The 19,404-nt window shown below is 48.7% G+C and overlaps 1 long non-coding RNA gene across 2 annotated transcripts in view; it reads left to right on the top strand.

Annotated features, from left to right (window-relative positions):
• Positions 1-9,177: 9,177 nt before the first annotated feature.
• Positions 9,178-19,404, top strand: part of LOC141191729 (uncharacterized) — a 41,863-nt gene continuing 31,636 nt past the window's right edge. Inside the window, exon 1 of one of the 2 annotated variants that reach the window (XR_012265448.1) lies at positions 9,178-9,553. This is a non-coding gene — a long non-coding RNA (uncharacterized lncRNA). Of the gene's footprint in view, positions 9,554-11,140; positions 11,393-19,404 lie in introns of those variants that run through there. The other variant, XR_012265449.1, reaches the window with a different exon arrangement.

Raw genomic sequence — 19,404 nt, 5'->3', positions numbered from 1 at the left:
CTCCTCCACCAACTTGGGATCCGGTACCCTTAATCTGCCTGACCCTTCACCCTGGATTCTCATGGGTTCTTAGGGTCCCTTCCACCTTCTTGTTCCTGAGCCATTCTGTTTCTCTGTCTCTCCTCCGTCTTTCCTGTTCCTTCTTCTCCTCCCTTCTCATGGAGCTGGGCTCAGGTGGCACCACAGCTCCCCTTCACTTCCTCCTCGGCCTCTCACTAGGCCCTCCTGGAGTAGAGCTCCTACAGAGCCTATACTCCCTGTCTTCTCCTCTCTGGACAGAACCTAGATCTAAGATGGTGCCCACCTTTTATACCTCCCTCTGACCATGAGCCCAGGTGACCAGCAACCAATGGGCTCCTACCTACACTCAGGAACCAACCCCTATCTGCCCCTATAGCACTGGGTGTTCCACCGCCCTCCCCACTCCAGGCAGGGACATAATCGGTCGTGCCTGCACTACTGTCTAGTGGGAGCACCGTTGAGCTGTCCCTCGGAAATGGGGTGTGTGTGCTGCATGCAGCTAACTGAGCCCTGGTCCACACTCCATCCTTACCCGGGAGTGGAATATCACACCTCTGGCAGAGGTGCAATACCCCTGTAGCGGCCGAACCCTCGGGGTGCTACACTTCACCCCTAACAGGCACAGCAGAGCTCGGACGGCTGCAAGTGAACGGAGAACGGCTGATTAGTAACTGCTGCGTCTCCTGCAGCTCAGATAAGAGCCGTACAGAGCGGGGGCTCAGTAATGATGAATACGGGAAGTGTCCGCCCCTCACATATCCTATATGCGGCCTCCAGAGGTAAAGTCTCCCCTGTAACCAGCGCCTTCTCCCACCTTCTCTGCTGGCATGCTCCATTGCTTAAAGGGGATGTCTGAAGAAAACAAGTTATCACTTATCCACAGGCTCGGTGATCACTTACTGATCGTGGGGGTCTGACCGCTGCGAACCATCGTCTGATCGGGAAGGAGTGGAAAGTCAGGATTCAACTGCAGCTCCATTCATTCTCTATGGGGCTCCAGAAAAGCCGAGCTCAGGGCTTGAATGCCACATAGGGAAGGAATGGAGCGGATCCTGGAGTAATAACATGTCCTCCTCTCCTCAGCTTTCTGTCTGTGTAAGTGGCTCAGCCCTTGTCTCCCCTTCTGCACCGGCTTCTGTACTGGTCCCTGTAGACTTTCTCCTATGAGGAAGAGGAACCCCTCTGCCCTTCTGCTCTCAGTCCTCTGCGGCTTTTCCCCATCGCTTAGTGCAGCCATTATATATAATAAGGATCATTCTTGTCCGGCTTTCATCCCGCCCAGCTGACAAGGTAATAAACATGTGAGGTGGAAGGTTCACAATTATTAGATGTGTTGTGAAAAGTCTCCACAGCAAATTCAGAGAAAACTGCAGGGTGACCGCTTGTGAAACCAGCACAAAATCCAGCGGACAGCGCCTCCCTGCCCCCCGCCGGTCTCTGTATCCTGGCATTCAGCTATTCCATTTGGTGCTTATTCAGGGAGGAAAATAAAAATGTGATGTTCTTACACAGACGCCTGAAGACGCGACGTTTGCTGCGGTGACACCCAGCTGCGCTTGGTATCACAGATCCTAGAAGTGTGCATTGATGGATTCCTCCACAAGAGGCCCTCATAAGCATTCACACACCTCCACCTTCCACCTCAGACCACCAGAGGGAGACCGTTAGGGATATATAAAGGGAAGGTGGAGCCAGGCAGCCCAGAAAGTGATTCAGAAGTTTCCTGCTCAGACACAGAAGGACTCAGTTCAGTCGAGCCAGAGCCTAGCAGTTCCTGCAGAAAGAGTTCAGTACAGTCTGTAGAGTGATTCCAGACTAGAACTCACAGAGCTCAGGATAGAGAGCTAGGAGTGTGCCGACGCTCTGAGAGCGGCGAAGAAGAGCAGTGTCCCAGCTGTAGCGTGTGTAGCCTAGTGAGGGCCCCGAGAGGGGCTGAAGGCGAGTGGAGAGTGAGTACATAGGGGGCAGAGGAGCTTAATTAGCTCACCCTGAAGCATTTACCGGACACTGGGTCCGAAGCTTACCGGGATCTCTACGTCCCAGTAAAGCATAACCGGAATCCCTGGAGAACTACAGGTCCCAGGATCGCTAGAGTGCTGATACGTAACAGAGCCAGGAGACACATAGGCCTCGCAAGCTGAGGAGCGTGTACTCCAAGAAAAGGCCCTACCACAAGGTCAGCCAGCGCAGGACAGAGACAAAGTTAGGCCTAGCTCCAGGCAGGTCAGAAACTTACTACGCAGAGGCAAGAGACAGGAGGCCCTACACCCGCTCATTGGGGAGGATCCTGATATGCACCCTTCACCCTACAGTGCTCCGGGATGTGCCTGACTTTCCATCAGTAAAAGGTACTGAAGTGACTACCGTGTCCGTCCCCGTTCTTGCTCTGACCCGGCTGGGTCTCGCCTGTCCTGCATTCCCCTTGCATACGCTGCCCTGAGGCCTAGCTCCGCCTGTGGGGAGCTATACCATCGAGCTGCCTCATCACCGGCCTCAGTGGACTGCCGCAGCGCTGGTGATTATCATCAGAAACCACAGGTGGCGTCACGAACTTTCATAAAATGAACAAACAACCACCCTTTTAAAGAGTGACCCCAGGGTACGGGCCCAGGAGCCGACCACCGCGACATCCCCAAGGCCAGGCAAAGGCCCGGGTACCGAGTCATCCCCATCCCCTGGGCTGGTCACTGCTTTTCATCATCCATGTTGGGCTGTTGTACGACGTGTGGACTACTCTGCTTGTTGGATTCTTGCATTACCACAAACACTGCCTTTATTTTGTGATTTCTGTGCCGCTTCCCATTTCTATTGGCAGCGTGATATACCAGCACGTGAGGGCTGCCACAATCATGTGTCAATAGGTTATTGATGGAGGCCGTGATACAGAGACCGTCCTGGACCAGGGAGGAGTTGGTACAGAAGCACCTAGAGAGGGGGGTACAGGGGCTTCATTTCAATTTTAAAACTTAGCTGGATTGTGTTTAGCTACAAGAATGGAAAGAAAAATAGAAAAAAAAAATTAAGATTTTATTATTTGGCAAAATCGTCCATCAGAGGTTTGGCCACTACCAAAAAGTTTTTGATGAACTTACAGTAGCAGCTGGCGAAACCCAAAAAACTTTGTAACGCCTTTAAGTCCTGAATATAATACCAATCCAGTACCGTCCGGACTTTTGCCAGATCCATGCAAAAAACAGTGAATGATAAGAAATAACCCTGAAAAGGGACCTCCTGAATGGAGAACATAAATTATTTGTCAAACCAGAGAAATTTATTATCTTTGTGTATCTGTAAGACCTGCCTGACATGTACCTGATGTGATACGAGGTGAATAAATTAGACTGTGGGGACCCCCAACGAAACCCCGACGCTCAGCCCCCCTACCGCCACCCCTTCCTTAACAATACAATAATGTAACTCTTACAACTGGATGGGTGAGGATCGGTCACAGCTTTATTAACTCTTTAACTCATTCCATTAGAAAGGCATTTTATTTCCAAAAATAATTCCGCTTGTTGCAGCATGCCCTGTGTCTCCACACCGGCAAGTTGGCCAACAACAGTAACTTTCCAACATGTCCTTTCTATTTCAGGCCAAGGAGGATCCTGCGTACTCGTATGCAGGACTCAGACCCCCACCCATCATCATTAACGCTTGCTCCACTCCTTCCTGGAGTCCTGACAGGAATATGTCCAGTCCAATATCCGTTAAATGAACACCGTCGGGCCGTATGAGGCCAGCTTTATCTCCTTCCAGTTCTCGGTGTCTTATCACTACACCACCTCTTTCCTTTAAAAATCTTGCCATCCGAATATTTATTAGCCGCCTTGTCCGTTCGATGGCTGCACTGTCTCGCGCACCTCGCCATACCGTTCTCGGCACAATCTCTGACCATATTATAGTTAGTTTACTAAAAAATGCTCTGAAGCACTCAGTGTCTAGCTTCATTATTGCCATTAGTTCTGCGCTCTTGTAATGACCGAAGTCGTTTCCCCCAGCGTGTATAACTAAGATAACCGGACCTGTTGCTTCTCTCTCTATGTTGATTACCTCCATTAGTACCTGTGGCCATCGCAGGCCTCTAATACCTCTCCAGTTGAAATATGTGTCATGAAACCCCATATTCCTCCCGCCTGGGCGGACTGTCGCCCTTTTTTCTGCCCAGTATATGTACGAGTGGCCTATCACCCACACTGTTGGCTTATCGTCACCTATAAAAGAAACAAACCACGTTAGGATAACAAGTCCTGTCTTATGTATCTCGCAAAACACGCGGATCGCCATCTGCCTATCCTCTGCACTTCCGTTTCTGACAGTCCTGCTCTAGCTGCTTCCGTGGCCGCGCCTATGCGGAATGAGTGTGTCCCGTAATCTTTGGGGTGGTTCCCTGCTGATGTTAGGCATTTATTAAATATAAATTGGAACTGGTATCTTGATAATGGCGTTCCATCAATGTGTGATAGGAAGAAATTACTTTGTGGCCTGATGGCTGCATATGTTTTTTCTATTGTTACCGGACACAGTGTACTGTTTGTGGGTTTTAGAAGCACCCAAGTGCCCTTGCCCGCTGGGTCTGTTTTGGATTTGCGTATGCGTAGGCGTATTGCATTATTGGCTATGACTACGTCCTGGTGTAATAAGCCTCCACTGGTGGTGATTTTGGATCGAGGGACTAATTCGCTTATGCGTAGCGCCCCGAAAAAGGCGATCACAAATGCAGTAGACAGTAGTGTTGCTTCAAATTGTGAGTGGCATGTTAATGGTGTTAGGGATATGATTTTTGAGAGGAGATTTAGTGACACAGGACGTCTGCACTCCTGACTTGGCTGACCTCTTTTCCACCCTTTTAAGGCTTGACTGATGATGAATCTTTTTGTCACATCTCCCCAATTCAGTAGTTGGAAATGAAATGCTACTCCGGTCCGCCACCGCTGCGCTGACGCCCCTGATATGCCCCTCATCATTAGCTGGTGGAGAAATTCTATGGTTACATCTAGTCTGGCTTGTTCACATTGGTTAACCCGTCTGCCTGCTACTAGTCGTATCCAGTCTTCCCATGCCTTACCGTATGCTTTCCATGTTGACGGGGCGACTGACGCTCTGATTAATGGCATCAGCTGTTCGCCACTAGATCCCATAGGGAGGGTGGGCAACTGGTGCCCGACGGGTGGGCGTTGGGGAGGAGCTCTCTGAAAACCTGCCAATTGAATTGTGATAAAGCGTTAGCAGCAGCGTTAGATCCCCCCTCCACATTGTGGCTAGCGCGGACCCATACATTGTGTTTTAGGCACAGGAATGCTAGCCGGCGTAGTAGGCCTAGCACTGGGAGAAACGATGATGCCATCTTATTAATGCAGTGCGCTAGGCTGGTGTTATTTGTTATGAAGCGTATATTTTTGTTCGCTAGGTACGTGCCCCATATTTCTATGGCTACCACTATTGGGAAGAGTTCCAGGAGTGTCTGTTTTTTTGTTAACCCTTGTTCAGACCAATACGGAGGCCATAAGCCTGTGCACCACTAGTTATCTAGTATCGCTGCATATCCGCCCGCCTCTGCTGCCCCGGTGAATAATTTTAGTTCAATGTTGGACTGTTCTGCTGACATAAATAACGTGTGACCATTGAATGATTGTAAGAAGGTTTTCCACACCTCTAAGTCCGCCCGAAGCTGCCTGCTGATTCTGATTCTATGACTCGGTTTTAATGCACGTTTTGTTGCAAGGGATAAACGACGAGAGAAAACCCTTCCGACTGGCATCACCCGGCTCGCGAACACGAGGAGACCTAGTAACACTTGCATCTGTTGTAGTGTTACTTTCCGTACTGTGCAAAATCCCTCGATGAGGTGTAGTGTTTTTTGTATTTTTTCTGTTGGGAGGTGGAATAACCTTGCTGTGGTGTCGATTTCGATGCCTAAGAACGATAGCTTTCTTGTGGGGCCTATGTTTTTTGTAGGGCACAATGGGACTCCAAACCGTTGAAAGATGTTTGTGAATTCGTTAAGTAATGATTGGCATTGATTTGAGTCTTTGGGTCCGACGAATAGGAAGTCATCTAGGTAATGTGTGACGGACCTATTGCCGGTTTTGTACCTCAACACCCATTCTAGGAAGGAACTGAATAGTTCGAAGTAATAACAGATATTGAACAACCCATTGGGAGGCAAGTGTCGTAGAAGTATTCATTGTCCACTTGGCATCCCAGCAGGTGGTAGCAATTTGGGTGCACCGGTAGTAGGCGAAAGGCGGATTCTATGTCGGATTTAGCGAGCAGCACTCCGGGCCCTGCATCGCGTACTAACATTACTGCTCTGTCGAAAGACGCGTAGGAGACCGAGGCGTCTTCAGACGAAATACCGTCATTTACAGACTCTCCTTTTGGGTAAGATAAATGATGGATAAGCCGGAATGAACCTGGCTCTTTTTTGGGGATTATTCCCACAGGGGAAACTCTTATGTTACTGAATGGTGGGGTTGGGAAAGGGCCCGCCACTCTGCCTAGAGCTACTTCTTTTTGTATTTTTTGCCTAAGTATTTCTGGGTGCTCTTTTGCAGATTTAAGGTTATTTGCAAAGGTGGGTGATTTATTAAGTTTGAAAGGGAGGAAAAAACTGTTTGTGAAACCAAAACGTAACTGCCCCGCTGCGTCTTTCTTAGGATATTGGTCTAGCCAGGGGCCCATCGCGTTTACGCTCACCGGGGTCCTTGGATTCTGACTGTGGGAGTTTAATTGATAATTTGCTTGCGGGATGAGAACATCTTGCCGCGGGGTGGGCTGCACCCCAGGCTGAGCATTCATGTTTGTATCTGCATAAGGCGTAGAAACGACAGCGTCCCTCATTGTACTGCCAGCAGGCCCCTGGTCTACGTACTACCACTCAATTTTGGCCTGCTGTTGCCTGTTGTCCAGTAGCCGTTGTTGGAAAGGGATGGTGTTTCTGTAACAGCATTAATCGCAACCATATGTCTGTAGCTTTTACCCCCCAGCCTAGCTGTGGTTGCAGGGCCAACCGCCTCCGGAACTCTTCATCGTAGCGCCACCATGCTGAACCGCCGTGGGCTTTGTACGAGTTATACACCGTATCCTGGTATATGAATAGTTCTGAGCAGCGTTCCGGATGCTTTTGGCCCATGATGCAACCCAGCACTGAAAACGCCTGTAACCAGTTACAAATTGTCTTCGCGACCTTTTGTCTATTTCTGTTGAATGGTCTGTCGACTATCCTTTTCTCTTTGTCTATAGTATGTTGGTCAGCGGTTACAAGTGCCCAAATGTCGATGTAGTCATTATTCCATATTTTAATTCTGGTTTCCTTGTCTATGTGTGAGCCCAATGGGCTTATCCTGCAAAAGAATGTGTCCTTGTGTACGCTGGCTAATGGTGGAGTTGTTTTAGTAGAATTATGTATAGCGCCTGGTGGCACGGATAGTTGTTCGACTATGGCCTTAAGGGCCGCTATTAAGTTGGTGTTACTATTTCCCATTTCAGTTATACTTATATTGCACGCACCCATTCCTGCGGCTGGAGGAGGGACTCCGATGTGTGGAGGGACTCTGACACCAGTCTCGCTCGGGGTGAGCGGCGTGCCTCTGCTCTTAGACCTGCGTGTGTTATGTTCTGCTACCAGAGCTAAGGAAAGAGAGGAGATCTGTCCCTACGATAGAACTCAGCTGAATCCCTACGATGTAACAGGGAACCTGATCCTGCGATCAGACCTGCTAAAGTCCTAAGCTAGTCTGTACGGAGACCTATAGATGTGGGGAAGGAAAATGGATTGGGAGGAAAATGGGACACCTCCTAACAGAAATAGTAGCAGACAGACGAACAAACAAAATATATAGAACATAGAGGTCCGTAGACCAAGCAAACTAACAGAGTTAGATACAGAGCACAGGCTAGCTAGAAAGTAGTTATACAATGAAGTCCAGCAAAGCCAGAAGGGCGGAGCAGGATTAAATAGGCCAACAAGGTCATGTGACCAGCAAAGGAAAAAAAACCTAAGAGCAAGGTTCTAACAGCGTGAAATCGTTGTATCGTGCAGACTGTAAGCTCTGGAGGGTGCCATTGTATCGTTTCTGTCCCCCGGAGGACGGGATCGTTGGGGCTCGACATCTCTGATGCAGAGGATGGTGAGCGCCACCTTGAGGACCGCGACCTGTGACCCCTCCTGTGGGATGCCGATCTCCACTTTGCTTGTGACGACCACTTCCTTCGCCGGTGACTTGTGTGCGATGGCGTAGATCTGTCGTCGGAGGAACTACAGCGAGTTCACCTAGAGTGAGTACGCCTGGAGTCTCTGTGTCCCTAAGGGTGTATGGGGGATTCTGCGCAGTTTACATGTGTCCCGCCGGGACATGTCGGTGCTATTTGTGGCCAGGGCGATGCTATAACGGAGTCAAGCACGTGCGTCGCTGCGCTATTATAGGGGTATATGGGGGAGGCGAGGATGGTCGCTGAAGTGTTTAGGCTCCGCATCGTGTCCATCAGGGGGGTATTGATACTGTGACTGGGCGCTGGATGGGCTGCGGTGATTACAGGGGCCGCAATGTCCCCAGGATGTGTAGTGTCACGTGTTCTGTTTTGGGAACTTTTTCTTTTATTTTTAATAGGAGTTTTTCTGTGGGGGATTGTTTGGGGGGGAAGCAGAGCACAGCCCCCGGCAGAGGATTCCTGTCCGGAGCTCTGCTCTGCCACAGCCCCTGCTGTGTGTTGAGGGGGCAGGGAATGGTTACTAAGTGGCCCGCAGCTTCTTCTGTGAGGCTTCGGGGTGCTGTGCCTAAAGCGCTCTGGAGGACGGGAGTGCCTGCTGGACCTCCGCCCTCCAGGGCGCTCCTCGGCAGGATGCGGGACAGGAGTGTTAACGGGGGTGGGGAACAACAGGCTGTGTGCTGTCTCCAGCGCCGGTGGCAGGCAGGAGACCTGAATCCCCTCTGTGCCCGCCACCGACATGGAAGACAGCCCGCACTCATTTATTAGTGCAGAGGAGCCCTGCGCCCACAGTAAGTGAGGCGCAGGGTCCACCGCCGCACTAGCTTCAGCTTCCTGCTCCGCCCCGCAGCATTCTGAACTGGGGGGCGTGACCTGTGGGGTCACGTGGGGCGGACACGCGCCCTGTACATGCGCATCGAGCGCTTCCTGCCCTCCAGCTCCGCCTCCCCCAACATGCCTCTCCAGCCTAGTGGAGTCACGCGCCCGCTTCCCTGCTCCGGCGCGCGACCGCAGAGAGGAACCCCCCAACCCCACGCCGGCGCGCGCCCGCCGCCCTGCTGTCGCTGCGCGCCCTTCCCCACTGGCGTGCGGCCACCGGACCGCCACGGCTGCCCGCTTCCCCGAGTCAGCGAGCGCCCGCAGCACTACCGCAGCCGCCTACCGCCCCGGGTTGAGTGGCCCGATGAACACTGTAAAGTTGTGCGGATGCGGCGATCGGGTGAGGAAGGGGATCGGGACCAAGCCGCGGAAGTAATGCAGCCCCCCGTTCCAGATGACCCGACCGCCGTGGAGGGGACCGTTGTACCGTGGGCAATTGGAGTGGGTGAGTAGGCCCAAGTGGTGAGGGGACTGGGACTGGGGAATATGATGTTCCCATAAGGGGTTGAGGGCCAGGGGCAGGGTGATCTGGGGATTTAGAGCTGGGGCCAGGGGGATGAGCGCTGAGCCCCGACATGAGAGCCTGTAACCAGCGCTCGCCCCCCTGTGCAAACCCAGCCTGGAGGGCCTCAGCAATCTGACCTGATCCTGAAATCTCCATGACGTTCGACTCCGGGACCAGCAAAGAAAGGAAGTAACGTGGGATGTCCCGGTGTTTATGTATCCATGGGACGGCTTGTAGCAGCCGTCCCTTTCGCTTCATTGGATCCTTCTGGGGGCTTCAGGATCACTGGTCAGTAAGGGGCAGCGAAGGGGAGGGGTCACATGGACAAAGAATGCTGAGCGTTGGAAACATGTTGCTATGTTGCATAAATGTTTCACTTGAACCTTGTGGATTAATGGACTTTTAAAGATGAAATAATAAAGATGGATTTTATGGAGCTGGAGTTCCTTTTCTTTTTCCTGTGATTTACACACGTGTGGCCACACGATCTCCAGGCTTCAGCACGCCGAGAGCCGCTGTGGGTGAGCTGGTGTTTTTTTTTCTATAGCATTCTTAAATAGGCTGTGCCAAGATCGCAACTTTTTGGCTATTCTGTGGGGGGGTTGACAAGCGGGACCTCCAATGATCAGAAGAACAGATGTCTCACATCCCCTTTTTTAATGGAGTGGTGCCATTGTCTACGGGACTGATGGAGATAGCTGAGCTCTGAATTCGGCCATCTCCGGCAGCCCATTACACTTTGAGTGGAGCAGCAGTGCACACGCTCATCGGCCAATCCATTGGCGTAATATGGCTCCTGCACCTGATTTCCTGTGATTGGGGTCCCAGAGATGGGTCCCCAGCTATTAGCAAGCAATCTGTTCTGTAGAAAAGCGATAAGTTGTAATCTGAGAGCAAACTCTTTCAATTTTAAAATATTGGATAGCTCTTATGGGCGTCTATAAAAAAAAAACAGTGTTAGATCTACAGGGTCGGCCATTTATATGGATACACCTAAATTAAATGGGAATGGTTGGTGATATCAACCTGAAACAACGGATACTGGAAGCCTGTGCTAGCATTTCTTCTGCGGTGTTGCTATCAGTGTGTCAAGAGTGGGAGAAGAGGGTTGCATTGACAATCCAACACAATGGGCAGCACTTTGAACACATTTTATAAGTGGTCATAAACTTGTAAAAAATTCATGAAAGAAAAAGTTATGTTAAAACCAAACACACCATTGTTTTTCTTATGAAATTCTAAATAAGTTTGATGTGTCACATGACCCTCTTCCAATTGAAAAAATAAAGTTGGATCCAAAATGGCCGCCATGGTCACCACCCATCTGGAAAAGTTTTCCCCCTCCCATATACCAATGTGCCACAAACAGGAAGATGATATCACCAACCATTCCCATTTCATTTAGGTGTATCCATATAAATGGCCCACCCTGTAAAATAATAAATTATTATTATTATTATTGCAGCTGCTGCATTTTGTATAACTCATTCAGTATCTGAACATCTGCAACAAGAGCACAGAGAAACAAATCAAGAAGAAACGTCACACTCACCGGAGTGTGGATCAGGTTCAGGAGATACTTCTTTCCCTCGTAAGTGTAAAACAGAGACGCAGTCTGGGCCTTCACCGTAATCCGGGCTCCCTCTCCACCTGCAGCTTGTCCAGAACTTGCTTATTGGAGGCGGCTTTTGGAATACACCCTGAGGGAAGGAGCGAGACCCCAGAATCCACACTGTTAGCTCGTGGTGGCAGTGTCCCCCTCCATACTAGTCTGTCAAGGTTAGCTTGTTTCTGTGTTTTATATATGTATTTTATGTGTGTAAACCCTCTTCATGTGTACAGCAGCCTGGAATGAACGCTGCTTAAAAAATAAATAATAGAGTAAGGCCTCATTCAGACCACAGTGATTTCTCTTGTAGGTAAAAAAAAAAAAAGACCGATTTTCATCAGCTTTGTTTTGCATCCGAGAAGTTCTAAACTTTGATTTGAATCAAAATCCGACAGGTCAACGTGTTTCGGTGAAAAATACGCGATCCGCAGAAATATGTGAACAGCCCTAGACTATAATAGATATGAGTTCTGTGAAAAACAAGGATCGAGCTCGTACGAGATCCAACATTTCATTCTAGAAATCTACATAAATAATTAATAACGTGCCAAATTGCTTTTTTTTGTGTATGTTTTGCGTGTACGGAGGGAAAGTTCCCAGTGCTAGTGTCTATGGTGCTCCATTAGGCTAGGGCTACCTTGTGACTGTGTGTGGTGCTACTGATTGAGCAATAGCTCCAGTTCAAAGCAATACACTAATTTTAAAAGGAAATCTGTTTGACCTCAGATGTGGGCATGCAGGCCTTTGACATGTAAATCTAAACCAATGGACACTTTTATATCTTCTACCTGTTGCTGCACTCCTAAGTAATTAGAATTTTGGTTCACATGCAAATGAGGAGTTAAGTCTCTGTCTCCTGAGATTATCTCCCACAGCAAGCATCCGTTCTCTTTAGGCTACGTTCCCATCGCTTTTGATGAGTTTTCGATGTTGCAGATTTTCTACAGCATTCCTGCACCTATTAAGTAAAATAGGTTACTTGTTTTTTTTTCTTTAAATCTGTAACATCAGAAGCTCACTGAAAGCTCGTGGTGGGAACTTAGCCTCAGTGTCAATGATAGCTCACAGTTTTTGGGGACGTCAGGCACCAAGCAAGGAAAATCAGAAAGTAAGCTATCAATCAAGATAAAGAGGCTGGTGCTGGGCAGGGAAGCAACCTTGGAAGGCTGAGGCTCGGTAAGTGCTCCGTTACACCCACAGCACTCAGAAATGCAGCAACAGATAAAAGATATAGAGGTGTCTATGGATTTAGCTTTCCAAATCCTGCATGGTCATGAATGGGAATTGGAGGGAGGGGTATATCTGATGGATTCCCTTAAATTATTAAATGGCAATTGCAGTTCACATAGTTGCATACTAGCTAATCATTAGCGCTACAAAAATTTGCACTTCAAGCACCAGTAAAAAAGATTCCTTAGAGGTATCTGGTCACTATTAGTGATGATCGAGTGTGTTCTATCAACCCCTCTGGCGAGCACGCTCGGGTGCTCGCTGAGTATTTTGGCATGCTCGGCCTTTCTTTTAATGTCGCCGTGCCTGCAAGTGTCACGGCTGTTAGACAGCGTGCTCGCCGAAGGGGTTCATAGAACACGCTCGATCATCACCAGTCACTATACATGAGTATACCATAAAAAACAACATATTATATAGTGAATAACACAGACACTATTCAATACAGCAGGGTTGAGGTGTATTTTGTGGTACAAAATTACAGTATTTTTGAATGACACCATTCACTTTACTGTGCAAGATATAGAAAAAAGGGTAATGAACTCCAAATAAAGTGAAATGGTGCAGAAGAGAAAAAAACAAAAACATTTCACTGCTTTTAAAAAATTCTAAACTTTGCAAACAAATTGTTTGGCTCATGTTTCAATTTTCTAAGACCGTTTTTAATACTTACCATTTTGGGGTACAACTTTTTGATTGCTCCATCAAATGAATAGTCATAAGTTACTTACCGGTAACGGGATTTTTCAGAGACCATGACAGCACCACGAGAGAGGGGATCCGCCCACCAAGGAGAGGAAACCTACAGGCTTAAAAGGGCGCCGCCTCTCTCCCGCCTCAGTTTGGATTGCAGAGCACTGAGAGGACCGCCAGGTTAATGAACACAGCAAACAATCACAAAGTTGCCATACCACACGACACCTATTGAGTGTGAGATTATAATTTATAAAAGGGGAGTGCTCCCACAAAGGTGAAGGGAGGGAATGTAAGGGTGCTGTCATGGTCTCCGAAAAATCCCAGTACCGGTAAGTAACTTAAGATTTTATCGGTCGACCATGACAGCACCACGAGAGAATTACAGGGATGAAGTAATCTATTGAAGGACCACAGCCTGGAACACTCTTCTCCCAAAGGTGAGGTCAGCCGATACTATATAGGTTAGATATGGGGGTGTCTATGGAATGTAGAGGGACAGGACCAGGTAGCAGCCTTACATATGTCTTCTAATCAAGACACCTGTCTTCTCAGCCCAGGAGGTCACCACAGCCCGGGTGGACTGAGCCTTCAACCCTCCTGGCACTTCCTTGCCGCTAGATGTATATGCTAGAGAAATGGCCTCCCTATTACATCTAGCTATGGTGGACTTTGTGACATTAGACCGTTTTCTAGCCCCTTGGTAGGATATAAATAAAGAGTTATCTTTAATAGCTTTTGGTAACTGAATGGTACCTAACCACACATCTCCTCACGTCTAACGTATGTAACTCCGCCTCTTTCTGGTTACTAGGATTTGGACAAAAGGAGGGTAGGAGGACTTCCTGAAGACTGAGGCAACGAGTGGCTACCTTAGGGAGAGAGAGAGTGATTTTTAGACTAGATCCTGCCTATCATCCAGAATTTGAGTAAACGGCGAGGCCATAGACAGGGCCTGGTTGTCACTAATGCTCCTGGCTGAGGTTAAAGCTATTAACAAAGCGGTCTTAAGGGAGAGGGAGTTAAGGGTTGCTGACTATTAGCTCAAACGGCGAGCTAGTCAAGGCCTTTAGAACCAAATTTAAATCCCAGGGAACCAAGCTGCTTTTAATAATAGGTCTAGATCTAAAAGCTGCCTTAATGAACCGAGAAACCCAGAAGTTACCCGCTAGATCACAGCTATATAGGGAACCCAAGGCAGAAACCTGAACTTTAAGGGTGCTGGTGGATAACCCTAGTTCAAGACCTTTTTGTAAAAACGCCAAGATTTTTCCTATTGGCGCCTTCCCCTCCCCCATCAACCCCAGGTTTTCAGCTGTGCATCAGGATGGTTACTAGACCTTGGGAAAAACGTTTCCGATTTAGCAGTGTCTTTTCAAGTTCCACACCGTCAAGTGGAGGCCAGTTGCTTGAGGAAATACGGAATCTCTGGAAGAACCCAAGGATCGGAGATGGACATGCTCCTCAGGCATGAGAACCAGGGCCTCCTGGGCCAAAAGGCTGCGATCAGCAGAACCCTGGCCTTGTCCTCCCTGATCTTTCTTATGACTATGAGAAGAAGAGCCAACCAGGGGGAGGCATACGCCAGGCTGAAATCCCAACGTATCAGGAGAGCATCCACAGCTAGGGGATTTAGGGAACACAAGATCTTTGTCTTCCGATTTAGTTTTGTGGCAAACAGATCTACCTGACCGAGGGCCCCCCACCCCCCCATCTTCGGCTATTTGGGTAAAAATTCCTTGATTTAGTTCCCATTCCCCTTGCATCAGAGGATAGCAGCTTAGGAAATCTGTTCTGGTGTTTTCTTTTTCCCTTATATGGAGGGCCATCAGGGAAAGGAGGTGACTTTCTGTAATCTGGAAGAGATGATCTGTCACTCATCAGCAATCTTGACCATGTGTCCCCCTGGTGGTTCACATATGCTATCGCAACTAGATTATCCAAGAGGATCTTTACATTCTGGCCCTGAAGGAAAGGTAAGAAATTATTCACCGCCTTGTCTACCGCCAGAAGTTCTTTTGCATTGGAGGAGAGACCCTTTTCGATATCTGACCAGGTCCCCTGGGCTCCCCACCCTCTGGGACTCGCATCTGTGGTAATTGTGCTAGTGACCCCAAGTACCCAGGGAACCCCTCGAGATTGGTGGCAGGATGAGCCTAACCTCTATAAAGATTTTACTGACCGGGGTGATAAGGACTAGAGATGAGCGGTGTTCGACTAGAACTGTTCGCCAATCTCAAATTCGAGCTGTTTTGGGCGGTGTTCGAGTCGTTCAAAGAACGCGAACGATTTGCAAAAAATTCGGCTGTTCGAGGTTATGTTCGATAACTGTTCATGCACCAAAAGCGTGTCCTGCATGTCTGGTGCTATTTAGAGCACCAATCATGCAGGGACTGTCTGCCACTCACTGTAATGCCACAGCCATGGTGGTTGTGGCATTACAGTGGTTGCCCAAATTGATGGGAACAGTGCTCACAGTGAAACATGAAAAGCCGGCAATTCAGCAGCGGCATACACCGGTACCCGACAATTTAGAACCGAAAGAATAAAGCATCACACATAGATTAGATGGAAACATGTCAGTCACATATATAAGAAGTACAGTGACAGTGTTGGTTACTGTACTTGTCATTTAGTGTTAAAGGATTTATTAAAAAAAATATTGGTGTTTTCATGCACCGTCTCTTTAAAAAAGCCAGCCGGCAATTCAGCAGCGGTACCCGACAATTTATAACAAAAAGAATAGAGCATCACACATAGATTAGATAGATAGAAACATGTCAGTCACATATATATGAAGAACAGTGACAGTGTTGATTACTGTACTTGTCATTTAGTGTCAAAATAAAGGATTTATTAAAAAAAAAATTGGCGTGGAGTTCCCCATAATTTTAGTCACTAGCGGTGGTTAAGCAGACGGCTGGGGCAGATGTTTGAAGCCTGGGAAGGGGGTAATACCCATGGAGCTTCCCAGGCTACTAATATCAGCCCCCAGCTGAATACCTAGCCTTTACTAGCTATTAAAATGGGGGACCCCCTAAAAAATGACGTGGGGTTCCCCCTATTTTAATAGCTAGCAAAGGCTAGGCAGACAGCTGGGGGCTGATATTAATAGCCCAGGAAGGGTGCCATGAATATTGGCCCCCTCCCAGGCTAGAGACAACAGCCGTCAGCCGCCCCAGAAATGGCGCATCCATAGGATGCGCCAATCCTGGCACTTAGCCTCGCTCTTCCCAATGCCCTGTAGCGGTAGCAGTGGGGTAATAGGGTTGGGGTTGATGTCAGCTTATAATGCCAGCTGACATCAAGCCCAGGTTAGTAATGGAGAGGCGTCTATAAGACACCCCCATTACTAACCCCATAGTCAAAGTTTCAAAAAGACACAAACACCCAGAATAAAGTCCTTTAATTGAAATAAACACACAATTCTTTATTGTTCTAAATGAAACCATACTTACCATCATGCCCATTCCAGCTGAAGTCAACGATCTCCTGCAATAAAAGTAAAATAATAAAGCAACATCATCCTTACCTTTCCATGGTTCCCACGACAGCTTCAGCTCTGCTACATTCACATGATAGGCTGGACCGCAGCAGAACGCTGCCATCCAGCTTGCCATGCGGCAGACACTAAGAAGCGCAGGCATGCTTGCGCTCCTCAGTGTCTGGCTGTGACGGCATCCAGATGAGCCCAGTTCATGTCCAATGAACTCAGCTCACCTCATGCACGTCACTGACAGCGTGGGAAAATTCTCCTGCGCATGCGGTGAGTGCAGGAGTATTTTCCCACGCTGTCAGTGACGTGCATGAGGTGAGCTCATGTCCAAAGAACTCAGCTCACCTCATGCACGTCACTGACAGCGTGGGAAAATTCTCAGCGCTCAGCGCTTGAGCAGGAGAATTCTCCCACGCTGGGATGGCATTGAGGTGACAGGCTGGATCACAGGTGAGTGCTGCCATCCAGCATGCCATCCTTCATAGACACTGCAGAGCGCAGGCATGCTTGCGCTCTGCAGTGTCTCTGAAGTACAGTAACCAACACTATCACTGTACTTATATATGTGACTGACATGTTTCTATCTATCTAATCTATGTGTGATGCTCTATTCTTTCTGTTATAAATTGTCGGGTACCGCTGTTGAATTGTCGGCCGGCTTTTTTAAAGAGACGGTGCATGAAAACACTAATATTTTTTTTTAATAAATCCTTTAACACTAAATGACAAGTACAGTAACCAACACTATCACTGTACTTCATATATATGTGACTGACATGTTTCTATCTATCTAATCTATGTGTGATGCTCTATTCCTTCTTGTCTAAATTGTTGGGTACCGGTGTATGCCGCTGCTGAATAGCCGGCCGGCTTTTTTTTTTTAAAAGAGAGTGTCTTCTGAGCAGTTTGTCAGCTTTTGGACACCTTTGAAGGTGTTTTCTATGTGTTTCTATGTGTTTTTGTTTGCCTGCCATTGGTTTTAACGGTGTTCGACGAACAGTTCCACGAACATCCCGGTGTTCGACGAACCGAACCCAAACACTACGGGGTTGGCTCAACACTAATAAGGACATCTTCCCTTCCAAGCGCCCCTTAAGAGAAACTACATTATGTAGCAGATCCCACTGTAAAACCCTGGAATGGTATTGTGCTCACAGAACCCACGATATCAGGGTACCCAACAGGTACATTGCACCTCCAAGGGACATGACCGAATTTGCTATGGCTTTCTTCACCGGGCCCCTCATTTATCGTATTTTAGCTTCCGGGAGGTAGCATTCTTGAGATTCGCAATCCCCAAAAACTGCTGAACTGTCGAGTAATCTGGATCGTGTGCTCGCGATTCCGGACGAAATCCGTGACACAGTGACGGCAGGGTGAGATATTGCGTGATCTCCACGGTGCCGTCTCTGAGGAATCCCTGACGCTGCGCATTAAAAAGAATATTGCACAGTGACAAGATCCTGCTGAGCCACTGAGAGTTAGAATTGACAACCGACACATGCGCAGAGTAGCAGGGACTAGCCCAGCCCCTGAAACAGGCATCACTGATGACGCTTCATTCAGGGTGGGGAAAGAGGCAGCAGCAGGGACCGCAGCCTCTGCTCCCTGATCACGTCCGTCTTCATATCCCAGGATGCACTGGGGATTTTCAAACTAAATGTTATCAAACAGGAAGTTGGTAAAAAAAAACAAAATATATACACACATACAAACACACCCCAGTTAGATAAATTTAGATTAACTTCTAATTAAAGTATATTAGAAAAGCAATTACCATATTTTTCGGACTATAAGACGCACCGGACCATAAGACGCACCTAGGTTTTAGAGGAGGAAAATAAAAAAAAAATTAAGCAAAAAATTGTTCATGATGCACTTTTAAGGGGGAGGGGGGTCTTCTGCTGACACTGGTAAAGGAGTAATACTTTGTTTGTGCTTCGGTAGCACCGAAAAGTGGGACCATGTTCTTCGGTGGCACCCAGATGCTTGTCCGTGTGCTTCGGTGGCAACTAGACACGGGACCATGTGCTTCGGTGGCACCCGGACGAGGGCCATGTGCTTCGGTGGTACTCGTATGTGAAGCCGTGTGCTTCGGTGGCACCTAGACACGGGGTTATGTGCTTCGGTGGCACCCGGACGCGGGTCTGTGTGCTTTGGTGTCACCTAGACATGGGGTTATGTGCTACGGTCGCACTCTTATGCAGGGCTGTGTGCTTCTGTGGCACCTGTTCAGGGGGTCATGTGCTTCGGTGGCATACGGACACGGGGCAGAATACTACGGTGGCACACGAATGTGGGTCTGTGTGCTTCGGTGGTAGACACAAGGCCGTGTGCTTTAGAGGCACTCGTACGTGCAGCCATGTGCTTTGGAGGTACCCGGATGCCGGTCTTTGTGCTTCGGTAGCACCCAAACACGTGGCAGTGTGCTTCGGTGGTACTCGTATGTGAAGCCGTGTGCTTCGGTGGCACCCGGACGCGGGGCAGAGTGCTTCGATGGCATACGGACGCGGGTCTGTGTGCTTCGGTGGCACCCAGACACGAGGCTGTGTGCTTCAGGGGCACTCGTACGTGGAGCTGTGTGCTTCGGTGGTACTCGGACGCCGATCTTTGTGCTTCGGTAGCACCGAGAAGTGGGGCCACGTGCTTCATGGCACCGGGATGCAGGGCCGTGTGCTTCTGTAGCACATGGATGTGGGTCTTTGTGCTTCGGTGGCACCCAGACACGAGTCTGTGTGCTTCAAGTACACCCATACAGGGAGG

The sequence above is a fragment of the Phyllobates terribilis genome, unplaced genomic scaffold (genome assembly GCF_046119375.1).
Source record: "Phyllobates terribilis strain yellow unplaced genomic scaffold, ASM4611937v1 Scaffold_51__1_contigs__length_9155689, whole genome shotgun sequence".
NCBI classification, from domain to species: Eukaryota; Metazoa; Chordata; class Amphibia; order Anura; family Dendrobatidae; genus Phyllobates; species Phyllobates terribilis.
The sequence above is the reverse complement of the archived record's forward strand: the minus strand, read 5'-3'. Positions and strand labels throughout refer to the sequence as shown.